Here is a 16,763-nt window from a genome sequence, read left to right as displayed (position 1 = left end):
AGAGCTGTAGCGGCTAACACACTGAAGTGGCTCGTGCTGAGCAGAAGACCGGACTGCGCAAGCGCGTCTAAAAAAGCAAGCCGCCAGCGAATTTAGACGGAACCATGGAGACGAGGACGCTAGCAACGGAGCAGGTAAGTGGAATAACTTCTGTATGGCTCATATTTAATGCACGATGTACATTACAAAGTGCATTAATATGGCCATACGGAAGTGTATAACCCCACTTGGTTTCGCGAGACAACCCCTTTAAACTAAGAAGAAATGTAAGGAAGGACTTAACTGAGTAGAACCTGTCAGCTCAAAAAGCTCTAATAAAGGATAAGTGAGGAAGTTGCCTAAAAGTACCAAACATTGTATCCAATGATTTGTTTATTGAAAGTTCAGTCGTTAAAAGCAGTGGGTTCCTGGGTTTAAATCTGACTCAGGACATATGCATTCAGTTTCTATGTTCTCATCCTAAGGCCTCATTGCTTTCACGCATAATAGGCGTGTGAAAAAAATCACATCTATTAGAACCAATAGTTTCCTATAGAAGCGTTCAGATTAAGGAATTTTAGACCTTCAAAAGATAGGACATGTGTGGCTACAACGTACACATCTAAGGTCTGTACTGTATGAAAAGATAGGACCTGGCCTGTCTTTGGTGTGTGATGTGCAGGAGTCTCCATAGACTCCCATAGGAGCTGGAGTTTAACTGTGTCCAACGCTCAGAAAAGAAGATTGGAAGTAATTCGGAGGATTTCTAAACCTAGAAGCACATTTTAAATATCCCACTGTAAACTCCTGTTAGTCCCGGCGGGGATGAGGGGAAGCCCTGAGGGTTCTGTTCATCTCCCTGGGGGTTCCCTTAATCCCGTGGAGACTAGCAGGAATTTACAGCAGGACATTTAAAATGTGCTTCTGGGCTGCAATCTTTAAATGTCCTGCTGTAAGCAGTGAGGCGGTAGTAGTGGACTCCCTCCACCTCTCTCCTCAGCATCGGGTTCCCCAAGAATTTCCCCATAGTAGGGGTAGAGAGGTGGATGGGTTTAGAGGGCTTCATCGAGAGTGAGGGTGTGGCTAGATTGGTCTGCCCTCTAGCAGTGCCCCTCTAGCCCCACCCCTTCTCAACTTGCAATGGGAAAAACCCAGGGAGGATATGCCTAGCACGGCCCTCTCTCTCTAGCCCCGTCCCTTCCAACTGCACTATGGAGTTATCCCTCGGGGATGCCCTGTAACCCTGCCCCCTCTCTCTCTGCACTATAGGGATATCCTTCAGGGATTCCCATAGCAGTAAAAGATAGGACATGCGTGCACCATTGGTCCATGGCGCGTGTCAATATTCCCCGCGGGGAGTCCCTTCATCACTGAACACTGTGACAGCACTGTCACAGTATTCAGTGACAAGGGAACTCTCCATGGGGAGTAAAGAATCCCCTGCCACAGCTGTCACAGCTGTGACAGCTGTGGCAGAAGATCCCAAAGTTCTCCAATTGATTTCAATGGCCCCTACAGTGATTTCCAAGGAAGGGCTTTAAATATAAGCCCTTCCCTGAAAATCATTCCTATCTGGTGTAAAAAATATATATACTCACCTCTGCGCCGCTGCCAGGGCTCAAGCATGTCTAGCCTCTTGGGTTCCATCACTGTAATGAAGCTCTTTCAGCAGATGGGGTTTTAAAATGCCCACCTGCTGAAAGGACTGCGTCTGATTGGCTGAGTGCTCAGCCAATTACAGGCAGTGCTTAGCCATGCATTGAATGACAGCTTAGCACTGCCTATAATTGGTCACAGCACTCAGCCAATCACAGGCAGCGCTCGGCCATTCAATGAATTCAATCACTGCAGGGGTTGCCGGCAAACCATTGCTCTCAATGGGGCCACCGGCAGCAGCTGCAACCCCATTGAAAACAATACTGCACGGACCTGCATTCACGCGTCTTTGTGCACGTACGTGGGTGCACCGGTTTTGTGTGCACCTATGTACGCACCAGCACACGCTCATCTGAAGGCACCCTAAAATGAAAACGCTAGAAATTATATACTTTATAGATTTTACTACATGTCAACAACAAAGGTTATTGAGTGAGTAAAATTACTATTTTTGTTAAGTAAGAAAGTCAGTTCATGAATAGTATAATCATCCAAATTCATAAAGTGCATACTTGAGTTATTTAGCGCATCTTCAATGTGCGGAGTGGCATTCTTTTTCCTGCACGACCAATTGACACTCGGGAAAACCGCACATATTTTACCGCAAACTACAGCAGTTTTGCAATTGGGTTTTCAGCCATGAGTTCTACAAGTGGAAAAAGTTGAAAAAGCTTACTTTACCTGTAGCAGCCATGCAGTCAAAAACCAGCAGCAATCACAGCAAAATGCATGTGGTTTTGGCATGTGTCCATTCGACAAAAAGGCGATGGCATTCAGCATATGTGAAAGCACCCTGACACTGTGATTATATACATTACTAATCCAATGTTCTTTTAAAACTAAATTAGTATAATATGTACAACATTTCTAGAGGACGAGTAATCCATTTAAGGAAACGACAGACCAGTTAAGTCTTGCTACTGGCTGTTAAAGCGCCATTTCCATGTACACCTAATAAAATCTCATTTGCAGTTACTCCAAACATATGGCTTCTGTTCTGACACAAAGGTGATATTTTGCTATAAAAAGTAATGGAATTATTGCCCGCATCACTTCTTTTAAAATACTATCTGGCAAATCATTTGCATTGATGTGGATTTATGTTTTTAATATAGAAGAATTACACTGTGAGTATGCAGTGATGGTTATTGTATGTAGCTTCAGCTTGCTGGTTATATTTTGTGTTTCCAGTTAACAACTATTTGTAAACCAGTTACTAGTTACTGTATGAATTTGCACTAATGGGAATTTCCAAAAATTCAGAATACACACCAGATCATATGAATTTAGATTTTTTTAAATTATTTGATTCTTCCATCTTAAATGAAGGTAATGTATATAATAAAGACTTGCTCTAATATTTGGGCATATGGATCTTATAGATTGGGATCCCTCACTTGAGACTTTTCTCTGTGACCCAAACTAAAGAGATAATTCATAAAAGTCGCTACTGCTGTAGTGAACCTAGGGCCCAGGAGTAGATCCATGGTTTTATTTTAAGGGTGGGATGACAAAAACTGTTAATGGCCTTTTATATGGGCTAATATTTGGGAAGAAATGTTGCTTTTTGAATGTTGCTTACCCGATCATTTGCCCGTGTGAAGATCCAGTGATCAGCTTCTTTGCTGTATGAGAAGATCTTCTCTGCAGTACCAAAAATCATTGATTGTCAGTGGCATGTTGTCTTTTGTTAGCAGGCATGTGCTGTCAACAATGAAGGAACTCTATGGGGATGAACAATCATACTAATGAATTTTTGGGCACATACAATACTACTGAATGATTTGTGTAAATGTGCTGAATAATCAGTGATCAACTTGCTAAAATGTCAATTGGTGACTGTACTGGGCATTATGGGGGTCTAAAGGGCCTTAGACTAGGCCAACCCATTTTTATGGTGCCATAGGCTAAGGTCCAAGGCAGTCACAGGTTTATCGCATTGGAAGAATTGGTAGCATGACAGCCAAGCGCCTGCTCTAATGACTGGGACCAGACAATCTTCCTACCCTGGCTATTAAACTCGTTAAATGCCATAGTCAATAGAATATTTGGCATCTAACTGGTTCCAGAAGGAGAGCGCTCCTTCTGTCACCCAATTCATCCACTCAATGATGAATAGGCCAGTTGTCACAGGCATCATACAGTCCATTACATGGGTATTGCAGTGTATTATGCAAGTGGCCTAACAATCACATGTTGTAAGACTAAAAGAAGAGTGAAAAAAAGTACAATAAAAGTTTAATTAAAAAAAAAGAAAATCCCAACTTAAAGATGACTCATATTTTTCTCTACAGAACACTGTGAAAAAGAGATTAAAAATGACACATATCAATGCATTCATAATGGCCTGAATAATAAAAATATTATGTCATTTATTCTGCACATTCTAAGATGTAAAAAAAGAAAAAAGCTGGAATTGCTCTTTTTTGTTCATACGCCTACAAAAAGATGCAATATAAAGTGATTCAAAAGCTCTAGGTACCCCAAAATTTAATCAGGAAAACTACAATATTTTCCGGGTGCGGATGCTGAGATTAAAGGGGTTTTGTCATTTAAAAAATTCTATACTCACGTATTCCTCCCCAGCCATACTTCTTACTGCATCTTCTCCTCGCTGATCTTCTCCAGTCTCCCAGGTCACCTCACCGCAAGCTGGCCGGATCCTCTTCTTCTAGTTATGAAGCATGCATTCCTCACCTTCTTCTTCCTGCTCTGCAATGTACACTATGTAACTGTAACGTAGCATTCACTGGCTAGGAAGGAATGCTGATCTATTGCAGAGACAGCACACATGTGCAGTCTCAGCAATAGCTTGGCACTCCCCGCTAGGCTGTGAAAGCTACATCACCAGTGATGTAGTGTACATTGCTGGGCAGAAAGAAGAATGCCTGTGAATAGAGAAGAATCAGCAAGCTGGAGGTGAAGTGACCTCCCCCGGGACTGCAGGAGACAGGAGAAGATTGGCGGGGAGAAGATGAGGTAAGTAGACTGCCTAGGGTAGGAATAGGTGAGTATAGAATTTTTCTCTTTAATGACAGAACTCCTTTAATGCCAACTGTTAAGGATGGAGTAGAATATTGTAATTGAAGCTGCTTTACATACCTAGTGGTCAGTTGTTCTTGTTACATAGTGGTGGTGAACCTCAGACTAACTGGAAAATTGGAGTTGGATGCAGTAATCGTATGGATAGTGATCTTCTGCCTTGGCCTCTTGTGGGACCTTATTTAGAGCAGCAACCTGTAGAGAGTTCTGTTCAGAAAGTGTTCCTGGTAAAGTGTTGTGGTTCCAGACTGCTCCCTGGAAGTCTGTACTGTGGGCTAATTGAGCCCTGGGAGAGTTGACTATTGGACTAAGCTATTGGATATAATGTGATATCCTGCGTTTTGTTTTGTGATAGAGACTGTGTGCCCTATTCAGAAACTGTTTGTGGCTAATACTAGCTGCCAAGATGAGTACACCCATTAGAAGTTGTAATGGCAAGCTGTATGCCAAAGTTGGAACTGTCAAGTTTCGTACATTTAAAAGCCTCAGTAACCAACAAGCTTGCACCTATTGGGAATGTACCAAACCACACTTTTGGCTACTTGTGGAGTAAAGTATTGTGAAGTTAGCACTGGTGTCTACTGTAGTTACCACAGGGTCCTCGAATGGTGCTCCACTAGTTGGTCAACAGCCACACCTAATTCTGACCTTTAGGTTTTGTGCACATGGCAGAATCTGCTTTGGATAGTTTAGCTTGGATTCTGCCTCTAAATCCAGATAAGAATCTGTGGCTAGGCCATGTATTTTTGCCATGAATTTGCCCTTCTGCCTGCCCCCCAATTTACACACACAGATTTAGCCCTTGTCCATGGGTAGATCCGCATAAGGAATTTCCGATGTAGATTCCACATCAAGAAGTGGAAATTCCCATTTAAATGAATGGGACACTGTACTGGCATGGATTTTATGTGGAAACCACATGAATTCCACATCAAATCCACTGCAAAATTCTGCCATGTGAACATACCATTACAACTTTTTTTTTTCATTTCAAACTTTCTAATACATAATTCAAGAAATAAAAGGCTCTTAGTTCGAAAATGTCATACACATTATGGTGGGCAGAAGAGAGCAATTTTCCATCTATTCACTATTCGGATTGTCATTAACTTACATTCTCCTGACTCCAAAGGCATCTGAGTGCCCTTTGACCTCTCTTTCTGGAGAAAGCACTTTAAAGGAAAAACAACATCAGGAGGGAGGTGATGCATTAAAAGATAAGCCATGGCCTGCTCAGAGCCTGTATTTTGTATTAATACATTTTCCGAGTGCCATCAAAAGAAGTGAATGTTTGTTCATGAAATATGAATGTAGTTTGGGTGCAGGATTTGTGATAGGAAGCTATGTGCTTAAATCCTCCAGGTACTGATAAGCTGGGGCATAGAAGAAAGCTGTGTGTTCTCTAACTCAAATTCAATGGGAGTTCTCTCTGCATTGTTAATTCAGACCTTGATCTTATTTTAAATATTAGCACAATCTAGCACTTTTTCGGAGCTGCCTTGGAATCTGCTGACGTGATAGAATCTTGCAAGACTTGCATTCCTTTGACTTACTTTGGCACTATAATTCTAGTTTCCCTTTAATAATGAATTAACTTTACTCCATATTGTGCATCACTTTAACACTCTGAAAACCCCTTTAGTTTACAGAACCTTTGTGTTAAAAACGTAGCTCGTCATGCTTCAGCAGCATCCTCCTCTCCTGGCTACTGCAGTCTGCTCTCAACAGCAGGGCTGGCCGGGACACCAACATGTGTTCAGTGCACATGGCCGCTCAACTAGAATACATTCATTTTAGAATTACCATTGATCCTTGACTAGTTGCCAGTTATAATGTTGGTTAGTCTAAATATTTACCTTGATTTACCTGCTCTGTGATACTTACTCATAGACTTCCTGCATTATTTGGATATCAGTTATATTGCTGCCAACTATGGCAAGTTCTTGACCTCATATTTTCTTTATTTGATTTGCTTCTGTCTGTTGCCATTCTAACCCTGGTCTGCTTTGTGAATATGGTTTTCCCTTATCCTCTGGTGCTCTATATATACAGTGTGTGTGCTTTCAACTTTTGGTCAGGCATAACCCATCTGTCAGGCACAATGCACCCGTTTTAGTTACATATTCCCATGCTAGGCAGCGTTGGCGACTGTTGAGTCTAGTAGCTGTCCCTTTTTACTTGCTGTTTATAACCGTGTTTACCAGTTTGCTCTCAGTCGAAGGAGAAGTTATTCGCGTTTTGATCTGACAATTTTCTTAATCTGTTTTTTTTACATGACAATGGTATTTGGTATTGAGTATCAGATTCACTTACAATTTTCTAATAATTAATATAAAAAATTTGTTAATTATAATAGTTTTTTTAATTTGGATTTTTTTGTCTTTAAAAAATCCCTCAAAATGTTGTTGATTAGTTGCAGATCACTTGAATTACCAATTTAGGTTTTAATTGCCTTCATTAGGCGACGGCGCTTTCACGTTTTCACGCCTGCTCTGTATAAGAACCTGAATGGGTGTTTTTTTGCGATCACGGACATTCACTGATCCATTCACATGACCGTGAGCATCATTTTAGCGAAAAAATACGCCACATCCCGGAATACCCTCGCTCTGCCAAAGTCCTCAGCAAATCCTACCTTCCAATGCCTATATAGAGGCACCTGTAAGATTTTCGCAGAGTTAGACACTACAAAAATGCCCCCTCCCTTCTCTTTCCCTGCTCTCATCAGAGTCTATAGGACCCGCCGCATATATTAGCCAAGAGATAGTTCCAAAACTATCTTTTGGCTGAGCATATATGCGCCGGCCGCGTATATGTTCTATTTTTTACACTGCTGGCGTATTTACGCACCATATATTAGCCCATGTGAACCGCTGCATTGCTGCTTCACATGGGTACCTAACTAATGCAACTAATGCTTCACATGGGTACCGTATATGTGCCCGGGTGTTAAAATGCGGCGTAGATACGCTCATGGGAATGAAGCCTTAGGCACATTGTGCCCGAACTGGTGGGCTTTGGCTTCGCGCCTGCTGGAAGGTTAAGCCAACTTGACAATTAAAGGGGTGGTCTCGCGCCGAAACAGGGTTTTTATTTTTTTTTCCATAGGCCCCCCGTTCGGCGCAGGACAACCCCAAGGGATGTGTTAAAAAAAAAAAAATTATATTACTTACCCGAATCCCCGCTCTGCGACGTCTTCCTTCTTCCTACTTCTTCCTTCACCAAGATGGCCACCGGGATCTTCACCCACGGTCTTCTCCCATGGTGCACCGTGGGCTCTGTGCGGTCCATTGCCGATTCCAGCCTCCTGGCGGAGCTACGATGACCAGCTCTCCGGCACCAGCGGCCCCATTCATCAGGAAGAAGACCGCACAGCGCAAGCGCGTCTAAAAAAGCAAGAAGACATCAGAATTAGACGGATCCATGGCAACGGGGACGCTAGCAACGGAACAGGTAAGTGAATAACTTCTGTATGGCTCATATTTAATGCACAATGTACATTACAAAGTGCATTAATATGGCCATACAGAAGTGTATAACCCCACTTGCTTTCGCGAGACAACCCCTTTAAGAGATATTTCACTGCTAGCAGTTACTACCTGCTCCTTTATATCTGTTAGAAGTAAAGGAGTTGTCAGGTTAAAAACTATTGATGGCCTATCCTCAAGATGCATCATTGACTGGGTCCCTTGTCAAATGTTTGCTGGGATGGTTCTTTTCCTTCTTTCTTTTTTCTTCTTTCCCTCCATTAACTTTCCCTTAAACACAGCTCAAAAGTACAAGATTATACACCAGTTTTAAGGTTATTGGTGAAGTTGCAATTTGGTTCAAACTAATTTGAACCAAATCAAACTTTTTGCTGAAATGAAGCAATCTGGCTCAACCGTAATTTTCACAAGTTCTGTTATCACCACTCCTGATTGTTGACGTGATACTTTTTTTATTGCATTGATGTAAACATGACATCACACACCTTGGTAATATTTCAATGAGATGTTTTTCAGAATTTGACAGACTTAAACCATATTGGACCTGATTATGGTATATGATATCTGAGGTATGCTGTAGATACATAAAATGTAATATTTATGAGGATTTAAGCCTTGGACATGTTGGCCCCCTGGCTGTTTTATGACCCTGTGTATGTTGTTCCCCAAAGAGTTGACATCATAGGCAGTGAAACACATGGGCTTGATTAACATTTTGGACTACTTTATTGTACAGGTGTCATAGGTTACTGTTTGGATAACTTGAGGACCTTATTTTTTGGATATCACTGAACATAACTCTGTCTGTAGTTTGCCAATTTATGCTATTTGAAATATTGTACTTTTAGTTCCCATTTCACCCTTGTCCATTTTATGCTTAGGGTGTATTAGGGTGATTAGTACCAGGTTTGTGGTTGGGGTTGCCCTTTTCAGAACATTTTCCGCCATTGTTAGAGATAGACCTAGTGCATATTAGGGCCTGAACAGGTTCTATTCCCTCCCTTTTTTTCACTTCTATCAATTTTCTATGAAATAAAGAAAGATTGCATTTTAATTTCTTAATAAAAAGTTGGCATTTAGTCTGTGGACTACTAACTACTATAATATTATGTATTATCTCTTTGGTGTTTGCATGGTCAATACATATTTTCCATCGAGGCATGATTTATTTTTCAGGGTTTAAAGATTTGCTATTTATAAATACTGCTAAGATATGTTACCTGATGTGTCCTCCTGTTATCTCTTAATTTAATAAGGCATAAAAGCCAAAAAAACGTGAGAGTAAAGTGCCTATGTAAGACTGTATGGAGGTAGGTGATGACTGGTCACCAAAAGACTCACATTCATAACTTCAAAGTATCTGATGATGTTTGCAAATTCCTGTCCCAGCTACAATAAGAACACACGATCTTGAACTCCACCACATTAGGAAAAGCAACAGGTCTTCCTACTATCTGTAAGAGAAACATGTACTGTTGGGAAAACAGGGATCAGATATCTTGCATTTAAACATGTCCAATCCTTTGTTTTACTAAGGCTCTGTTCATATTTCCATTTTTTCTGTTGCATTATGGAACAGAAGAATAAAAATAAAATGCCATGCCGAATCTGTAACAATACATCTACAGCACCACCTATTGGAAGGCAGCCTTCCTTCAAGTCAATGTCAGACATTTTAACAAGCCTTGCAACAATGACTGGGAATTCTAAGCCAAAGCCAGAGTCTTCTCCATAAACAGCAGATAACCATGCACAGACAGCTGTTTCAGGGTATTTGCCCCTCGTCAGTGTGTAGCAGGTTTCTGGCTTGTCTAGTGAGAGGCCTATAGATGTTGGTCAGTATCATTTCTCCTTAGGTAGAGAACCTAGAAGATGTGAGGAGATTTATAAGGCATCCATGCTCCGCTAGGAAATATGCAAATGGAAGATTGAACAATGCCTCTGCAGCACCACCTATTGGAAGGCATCATTCCTTCAAGTCAATGTCTGACTTTTTAACAAGCCTTGAAACAATGACTAGTATCTGTGAAAATGACAGAAACCATCAGCGCCTGATAGAACCCATTTATTATAAGTTTTGTTTGGTTTCCATCAGGCATTCTGTCACACTACTGGGAAAATAGTGCAGCATAAACAATGGACGATGAGCTGAACGATCATCGTTCAGTGTAAATAGTAGCCGTTCAGTATTGAACGGCCGCTATGTTAAGTCAATAGAGAGGGGTGGGGAGCTCGAGAAGAGAAATCTCCTCCAGCCACCCTGCTGTGAGCCAGCAATACTAGCTCCTGTGCAGGTGCACAGCAGCTAGTATGCACAGGGACGAGTATTGGGCATCGTTTGCCTGACATTCGTCACGTCTAAAAACCCAAAAACGAAACCGCCCATGTAAACAAGCAGTAATTAGATTGCCTGTTGACTGTGAATATAGCCCGCTTTGCCTCCGTTCACTGAGTGATGATTGTTCCTGTGTAAAAGCTTGGGAATAATCCTCGCTCCGCTGACCTGTCAAGAATCAGCACTCAATAGGTCATCCCTGTTAAAGAACTTTAAAGCATAAGAGCTAATTGTTGGGAAAGCCACAGTTGTCCTCTGTAAACTTAGCTTAAAGGCCCATTTACATACAACGATTATCTCTCAAAATTAGTTCAAAGGAGCAAACGTGAGCAATAATCGTTGCGTGTAAACATGCGGCCATTGTGCACTATTTGTTCAGTTGTCGCTTATCGCTGAGTTTTAGTATAAATTGCCATTAGGTAGTTCAGTATTCGCTCCATTTGAATGGCATTCACTTGAAAGACTTGAGGGGAGGGGTGATTGTTTGCCTTGCCAAACACAATGAGTACTTGTTTACTCACTCAGGCAGAAGACAATGGATTTTCCTCACACTAATTAAAATTTTTGCTCACCAGGGTTTCTCTGGCGTAAACACACGCCCACCTGAGCAAACATATAGCAAGTTTATTTTAGCTAATGAGAGAAGTAGAGAAGATTTCAAACAATTATCTGTGCGTTTTTTAATGGACAGCATTTTATGCAAAAAATGTGTTAATTCATTCAGTTGTTCAAGCGATTATCATTGTGTGTAAAAGGGCCTTTACTATTTAGCTTGACTCTTAATGTGATGTGATACCACAGTAGGCCATAACATTAGGGAAATTTGTTTACACTTTGAATCACTTTACAATGGGCTTTGTTGAGAACAATAGAGTTATAATGGGTTAAGATGACTTTCTGTGCCATGCTATCACAATCAAGCTCAAATTCTCCCATCTACAGATAGATAGTTGGTAGTAAAACATCACAAAACATAGATCAAATATGTTTTGTGATTTGTGCTCTAGCTCATAGAAGAACCGCCTTATAGGACATAGGGCGGGGAGCGGCGGGGGAGAGCGTGGGGGAACGGAGGGGAGATCTCTCACCCCCCCCTGCTCCCTCCTGCTCACTCCCGCAACAACACCGCTCACCCGCGCCAACACCCGAATCTTTTCTCACGAGCGGGCAGGTACTCGCTAAGGACAATACTCGCTCGAATATTTGCCCTTAGTGAGTATGCTCGCTCAGCTCTAATCTATATTTATTTATTTGGTATAATACATACATGTCCCAGTAAAACGTGAAATGAAATGCATGATGACCTTCATGACATTCTTCTCTTTCGCCAGCTGAAACAATAATTTATGTGTGCATTTACATTCACATAAATTACATAAGATTAGTTCACCCAGGCACAGAACTGAACATTTGAATCCCATAGAAAAACACGTATTGAAGTGTACTGATTGCTAGCAAATAGCACAAAACATATCCCTTATCTATATTCCCCAAATGTAGACACTGTGCAGGAGGAAGATGTGCATCTGTTAGAATAAAACCGCAGCCAAGTGTATACATCACTGGTCTTTATGGCAGATGCCAGAACGAAAACATGTCTCACTGGTGACTCACTGTTCCCAGCATCTCGTACAAATACATTGTACTATAGAAAAATCCATTATTTAGTTGCCTTCTCTAAAGAGCAGAAATTATCTAGTGCCATGTACAGTTTATGCAAGCGCTCTGATACAGGCTTTCTGCTTTCAGTTACTATTTCCCAACATATGTTGGTTGAATACCAAAGGATCTCTATAGCTACAGTAGATACAACCATCTGCTAAGACCTTCTACAGTAGGGCAAGAGAAAGCACCTGTCTCATTATGGTTGTCCTTAGTGATCCTGACCTGTGAAATAACTTATGGTAACTACATATGAGATTTATATTCTTGGTGCAATGTAATTATAAAGACTAGAATTAAAATAAAATGCATACAACTATTAGACTATAGCTACTGATTTTATCTGGCATTTTACATTGTTTTAAAGGAACACTAAACCCATTAATGCAGTCTACCATCGAGGCTGCAGGCTCTGCTGGACTCTTTTGTTATTTTCTTTCATTTATTTTCTTTATACCCACCATTTGGGGGACAAGCATTATCTTGGGTCTTTCTAAAAGAAGCAATTGAGTTTAGACAGAAGAAATCTCCTGTTTTGTAATAGATAGTGGTTTCTTATTCCCCTTAAAATCATTTGGGGGTCTTTTGTTTACCATGAGATTAAGACTGTGTGCTTTGCTGCTTTATGTCATTGGTTCCTGATGAGTTTGTAACACAACAGAAACACGTTAAACCAAGAGAAAAAAAACCTGATCAGAGAAATAGAACCAAATTAGATCAACAGAATATTATATTGATTAGTGATGATACACAAAATCACGTGTCTAATGAACCGAATGAGAGAAATAGATTTATGAAGAAACCAGTGATATTAGACACATCAATTGAGGATCGTTTTTTACAGCATCTGCCAGGCGCAATATTATTGAGCCTGAAGGTGCTGTGAAAAGCTGTCTTTTGTGGCGACAGCTATAGCAAAGAGTACTACGGCACACCAACCAAAAGATTATCAGTACTATAGTATTGTCAGGCATATTATTGTGTAGCTTGGTTATGCCGTGGGTTGCTGTCCCTTATTTTGACAGCTATATTACAGTATGTGCATGAATTACCTTACGAACACACTAACTCTGAAAAGGCATTGACCTTTGCATGCCAGTACCATATGGCTAAAGATGGCCATAGGCTGAGGGCCAAATTGCTCCAGGCCAATACGAATCTTCTGGCGAGGATCCCCATTGAATGAGGTCCTTTCAAAAAGACCCATACACATATGTCATTAAGGTGTATGAGAACATTAGTCCTATGACATATCTAATCATGGGTGCTAGAGAATTGTAGCACCTGTGGTTTTTCATCAAGGTGTATGAGAATATTGCACCTATAGCACATCTAATCTTGGGTGTTAGATAATTGCTACACCTGTGATATATCTAAGGCATTCCAATGGTTAAAAAGGCTAAGTGTTAGCCGAAACATGCCGCGTAATTAAACAAACTTTATCTGAGGACACTATCAGAATTGGACCCCCGTTCTTCCACAACCTATTACCTATATATACCACACTGGCTTGGACTAGGCATGCACTCACCATAGGCACCCCTGTAAAGTAAGTTCTATATTGCTTTACCACTAGAAATTATCTTGCTCATTGGAGCGCTGGGCTTTTTTAGTTTATGTACATATCGCCCTTATTCCGATATACCTGTATAGTCAGAGTCCCCATATGACGCTCTCCATGACGTGGATGTCTTAAAGATCAGTGACATTGGATCATCCAATAGAATTAATCACTGCAAACTTTGATTTTAATGTAGCGGTATTCCCTAAGGAAAATCTGGATACGTCAGTGTGAGTTGAATCAATACTTATCGATCATTTTTAATCATACCATCTGATACATGCCCTCCCCCTCCCTGCAGCACTGCCTTCTGAACCTCTAGTCTGTAGGTTGTACAAAACCAATAAAGACTTTTAATGGGGTTGTTCAGAGACTTATTTTCCACCAAACTTGGGAATGATGTGCCCTGTACCCTGTTCTCAATGTGAATGTTACTGTTATGTCTGTGCAAGGCACAACCACAGCGTCCTACCTTGATGTAAAATATAATAGGATGGGTGAATACACACAAATACAAATGTAAGGAATATATGAAGGAAACGTTAATGGAAAAACAGTAGATCTGATCCTAACCTACTGATGAGGAAACCCTAATTTTAAGCACAACAATCACTGATTAGGGCAACCTCGTGTCAGGAACCTGTTGTGACTCTAACTTTTACTAGATGGTAACAAGGAATGTGGCTAAGGATAAATGTACCACAAAACACCACCATTAGCACAAGGAAAAAAGATGTTGTAACACCTGTAGCAAGGGGGTTCACTCGCCTATTGGATTGCCATCCTCTGAAACCAGAATGGGCACCACACGTGGATTAAGGCTCCAGGAGACTTCACTTTCTTTTGAAACTGGTGACTACCAGCATTTATTTCAGAGCAATACAGCAAACTTGTACAGCATATCAATATCCATGATTCAGGGTTTCTCACCCACAGGGTCAGCATCACTGTCCCCACCCGGGGTGTCTTCCTCTATAAGACTGGAATGACGGTTTCCCAAAACCAGTCCACTCCAGACTTCAGGCTCACAATCCTGATGGCTGCTCCTATAGCCTTTCTGGCTAGCAGCCAACATTCCCCCTTGAGTGTGACAGGAAGAAACTTTTATGTTGCTTCCTGCCACACCCAGGCGTTAACACTTTCTTTTCAGTAGCAGAAGTCTTGTCTGCAGCCCTCTACAGGCCCTTCTCTGTACTGCATCTCTACACCCCTAAGATAACTAGTAATCACTATACAGACTTATCAGGACTAATAGGCAGATCAGAATTAGGAAATACATCAAATAAGACCCATACTAAAGACAGACAGGAGAATAACTGGCATCCTCTGTGACGAGAAGCCTGAAATAAATATGCTCCCAGCCAAAAAATCTTCCCATGTACACCCAGAGACTTGCTTCTGTTAGCGCTCAGCAACAAAATAACAGAGAGTTGTGAGCAGCACACCATGACAGTTACTCTCCATTTGAAGTCTCTGTAAATTCAGCCATGTGAACCTATGAGCCAGGTTGGTCTGGCTCAACGGACAACTAGAGGATTTTCCAGTGGGCTCCAATAAATTAAGTTGTTGCCATGCCTTTTTTATGAATGATGTTACAGATCATGAAAACTGCATAATAATATGAAAACTATAGAAACACATTTGTACCATTTGCATGGCAATTATATGTAGGTATTTATTTCTTACTAGATTGACCTGACGTTCGCTATGCGAAAATAAAATGCTTGGAAAAATGGTTGCAAATGTTTTAAGAACTGTTAAGCGGTAATTCAGCTTTAATTGTTCACAATCCATGGCTCAGTGTTCCACGTTTTGGGGACATGGCAACAGTCAATTAGTATATATGACATGTCAGCTGCCCACAGCACAGCTGAGTGTGTCTAGCTGTGTGTAGCAGAGCTGAGTGTGTATAGCTGTGTGTAGCAGAGCTGAACATGTCTAACTGCGCATAGCAGAACTGAGTGTGTCTAGCTGCGTGTAGCAGAGCTGAGTGTGTCTAGCTGCGTGTAACAGAGCTGAGTGTGTCTAGCTGCGCATAGCAGGGCCAAGTGTGTCTAGCTGCGTGTAGCAGAGCTGAGTGAGTATAGCTGCATGTAGCAGAGCTGCACATATCTAGCTGCATGTAGTAGAGCTGAGTGTATTTGCTAATGCGTGGCAGAGCTCCACCCCATCTCCTCCTCTCCTCTCCTACCCTCTCCCCCTCTACTCTTTCTCCCGCCCCTTCTGCCTATCTCCCCCTCCCCAACTTGCACTCGCTTACCAAAGTTTCACTAACCCTAGCAGTGCTGCAAATACACTTAATATGGGAATTTTCTCTCTGTCCTCTTGTCAGCTACGCTCACCTCTCTCCCTCTACACCGCTTGTCATCTCTCCCTCTGCACCGCTCACTGCTTGTACTCTGCACTGCTCGTCCTTTCTCTCATCCTCTGCACCGCTCGTCCTCTGCATCGCTCGTCCTCTGCATTGCTTTCCCTCTGTACTGCTCACCTCTCTCCCTCTGCACCGCTCACAGCTGGTCTTCTGTACCACTTGTCCTTTGTACCGCTCACTGCTTGCCCTGTGTACAGCCCACCTCTCAGCCTCTGCACTGCTCATCCTCTTCACCGCTCCCCCTCTGCACCACTTGTCCTCTGTACCGCTCATCCTCTGTACCGTTCACCGCTCCTCCTCTGCACCACTCACCACTTATCCTCCCACTGCTTGCGTTGCATAGCAATGGTTCACTCTCCCTAGTGGCACATGCCCATAGACTTAAGATAGGAACTTTGAGCTGCCCTCATAGGTCACTTGATGTACCAAACTCAAAATTTATGATTTTATGGCGGTGGTGAGGATGTCACTAATCTGATGACACCTAAATCATCCACCTAAGGTCAAGCAAATGAGTCAAAGTATGATGCAAACAAAAGTCTGTAGGCTTTATTAGATTGGTGCAATGTGAAGAGAGTATTAACTCCTTAGTGACCGAGCCTGTTTGTGCATTAATGACTAGAGATGAGCGAGCACCAAAATGCTCGGGTGCTCGTTACTCGGGACGAA

This window comes from Eleutherodactylus coqui, chromosome 10 (assembly GCF_035609145.1).
Source record: "Eleutherodactylus coqui strain aEleCoq1 chromosome 10, aEleCoq1.hap1, whole genome shotgun sequence".
Classification (NCBI taxonomy): Eukaryota; Metazoa; Chordata; class Amphibia; order Anura; family Eleutherodactylidae; genus Eleutherodactylus; species Eleutherodactylus coqui.
The sequence above is the reverse complement of the archived record's forward strand: the minus strand, read 5'-3'. Positions refer to the sequence as shown.